Source organism: Macaca nemestrina, chromosome 11 (assembly GCF_043159975.1).
Source record: "Macaca nemestrina isolate mMacNem1 chromosome 11, mMacNem.hap1, whole genome shotgun sequence".
Taxonomy (NCBI): domain Eukaryota; kingdom Metazoa; phylum Chordata; class Mammalia; order Primates; family Cercopithecidae; genus Macaca; species Macaca nemestrina.
In genome coordinates, this window is record NC_092135.1 from 92,063,504 (window position 1) to 92,067,005 (window position 3,502).

The following is a 3,502-nucleotide window of genomic DNA, read 5'->3' on the forward strand; positions in this document are numbered from 1 at the left end:
GTAGACTCAGAATAGATGTGACAAAGGAAGAAAGGTTAGGGTAATTCAAGGAAGAGACATGAGTTACAGAATGCAGACAACCTTTTCACATTGGAAAAGGAAATACAATGGATTTTCTTACAGAGTCTCCAGAAGGAAAGCAGTCCAGCAAACATATTTTCATTATTCTGACTTCCAGTAAAGTAAAATAATAAATTACTGTTACTTTAAGCTACAAAATTTATGGTAATTGGTTATAGCAGCAATAGGAAACTAATGAAAGCCTATGAAATAATAAAAATGGATATATTTCATGTAAAAAAATCACTTATGCTCCTCCAAAGACTTATGCCCCTCCTCCAATAAAAAAGCAAATAGGTAAATCTCAGACGGGGAATATATAATCACCCCCCAACACACACACACACAGAGAGAGAGAGAAAGAGGGAGATATGGAGGGTCAATAGTACTTACAGCAACACACAGGAATGAAATGCTAACACATAACACAACATGGATTCATCTCAAAGTTATTGTATGAGTGAAAGGAATCAGACACAAGTAGTATATAGTTGAGATTTTCACTAATAAATTTTAAGAACAGAGGCAGAAGTAATTAATGTGTGTCTGTATGTGGGGGTGTATGTATAAAATCAGACAACTCTCAATTCAGAACATAAAATAACTCCTATAATCCAACAATAAAAAACAATAAAAATAAATACTATATAGAAGAAGATGTAATAATGGGCTATATATATGATAATGTTTTCAGCATTATTCATAAACAGAAAAATACAACTTTAAAACTATAATGTCATACAAAGTTGATCTATCACCACGAACTCACAAGGATGACTAAAGTAAAAAACTGATACTACCAAATGTTGATGAAATTGTGGAGCTACTGGAACTATAATTAATTGCTGGTGCAAGTATAAAAGATACAACCAAAGGAGACCCAGGATGAGCAGCTCCTAGTTGCCCTCAGGTCATCTTGTTGTCTGCCTGAGTCTAGCTGTGTCTAGGGCTTTTATGGGCTTCAGAGTGGAGAAAGTGCATGCTGATTGGTTCCATGGGTGGCCATGCGCAGCTGAAAAAGCACCATAAGTTCTCATTCCGGTCTGCAGAACTAGCAGCCCGGCCCCCATGCTTCAGGCCTTCTCTGGCTTGAAGGTGGGGCTTCACCAGGGAACCAACCCTTCCCCTCCAGAAGCCTGTCTGCCTCCTACCACCATCAACCTGCCATGCAAGGCACCCACGGCATCCAGGCTGTTTGTGCCGAGGGGTGCCTGCAGGCCCAAGTGGAGCTTCCTTCATGCCTCTTGGCCTCCCTCCTAAGTTCACAGGTGCCCATAGTCCAGAGGGGCCCAAGGCTGCAGGAGCCTGGCATGTCAGCACTGCCCCAAGTGTGCACACACCCAGTCAGGGCGCAACTGTGCCTGCGCTCAGCATCAACTTTGCTCCAAAATCGGAGTGGGCACCAGGAGCCAGGAGAGGCCAGGTAGCACAAGCAGGCACTTCTGAGTCTTGGGGAAAGGGGGCTTTCCAGGTTCCCGAGAGTACAATGATGCCTGGGTCTGCAGTCATGGCTGAGAGGATACAGCTGCACCTGGAAGAGTGGAGCTCCCACCCCTCCAACTCAGGAGGGGGCAGAGATCCCACCTGTTTTTGGCTCCTGCCTGCTCCATGGAGCACAGAGCCCAGGTGGTGCCTCCCCAACTGCAGCCAGCATCATGGCAGCAGCTGCTCCAGATGGGCCGCTTCTGCCATCAGTTTCATGGAATCCAGTTAGGAAACAGACATTTTCCAGGCGCCTCTTGAAATCATAGGCACGGATGTGGTACTGGTGCCACTTGCTTATTTTCTTGATGGCCTCCTCAATGTACTTTATACCTTTCTCCTCCCACTTGGCCTTGGTGCTGAAGTTAGTGTGGCAGCCTGCACCATTCCAGTTCCCAGGAATAGGCTTCGGATGAAAGGTTGCTGCTATCACTCCAAAGTCTTCACATACATGATGCAAGATGAAACGGGAGATGATCTCCCATGCTGATTCCTTCATGGGATCCGATTTGGAATTCCCACTGGACAGGCATGACCTCAACATTTGTCCCTGCGATCTTAATTCCAGCGTACAAGCAGGCTTGGTAATAAGACTCCAAGACATTCCTCTTATAGGCTTTGTCTGCTCCCACAGCACAGTGATATGGACTGTGTGGCCCAAAAAAGCAATTGGAAGGCCAACCGAAGGCTGCCCATCTGTCCCCATGAGGGTATATTTCTGCTCTATGCCAAACCAGAGGTGCTGATTGCTCACCATGTCCATTATCCATTTACAGATGTACCTCAAATTGGTCTCTGCAGACTTTCGATTGTACTTGAAAACTTCACAGAACACCAGTTTGTTAGGGTCCTTGTGGAAGGGGTCCTAAAACATGGCAGCAGGCACAAGACACATGTCACTGTTGGAGATTTCAGACTGGAAAGTACTAGAGCTATCAAAATTCCACTCAGGCAACTCTTCCACACACTTGGGCTCACCGTCCAGGGTATGGGTCTTGCAGTGCAGTCATTCTCCAGTCACAATGATCCAGATACACATGGCCTGAACTTTCTCACCCTGAGGCAGGGACATGTACATCTGCTTGATGCTTTGTTTCAGCAGGAACTTGCTGAGGGAGTCATGGTGGAAAGGTATTCTGTGAGCTGAGCAGACCGGTAAAGGTGGGGAGAGAAAAGAGGGGGCCGCTGTGATGCTCAGACCTCCACTCATCTCCCATTCTTGACTCTGCCCCCATAGATTGAAAGTCATCTCTAGATTACTTATGATATCTAAAACAATGTAAATGTTATGTAAACACTTGTTATATTGCTTTGTTTAGCGAATAATGACAAGAAAAATAATCTGTACATGTTCAGTAGAGACACATTTTTTTTCCCAAATATTTTTTACTCTTGGTTGGTTAAATCCAAGGACGCCAAACCCATGGTCCGGAAGACTGGATGGTATTTACAGCAATCCACAGCATTACAAAGTTATGAAATGCTAACACATGTGGCAATCTTGATTAAACTCAAAAGCATTATGTAAGTGAAAGGAATCAGATATAAATGGTACTGGTTCGTAGTTTAGGTAATCATTCATAAATTTTAAGAAAAGAGGCAGAAGTAACATGGCATGATAGAAATCAGAGCACTGTTTGCCTCTGGAGTGTGGAAAATTGATCCTACAGGAACATAAGGAAATTTTTTAAGGTTGATGAAAATGTTCTCTGAGGAGTGGGCTTAAGGGGTGTGTTCCTTAATCAAAACACACCCAAGTGAACTTATAATTCATGCATTCACCTTAATTATTTAAAAACAGAAAATAGTATTTACTTCTTAGAAAATTGTTTCTGGATTTTGTTAGGTTAAAAGAGAGAAGTAATGCATTTCATTATGAAGCTTGTATTACTCTTTTAAAATATCTACTATTTTTAATTTTAAAAACTAAGAAATGTATTAAGTGTGATAGTAAATTAAG

General features: G+C 42.9%; 1 pseudogene; it reads right to left on the reverse strand.

Annotated features, from left to right (window-relative positions):
• Positions 1-1,621: 1,621 nt before the first annotated feature.
• On the reverse strand, positions 1,622-2,664 carry LOC105468292 (glutamine synthetase pseudogene; annotated as a pseudogene).
• Between the last annotated feature and the right edge of the window lie 838 nt (positions 2,665-3,502).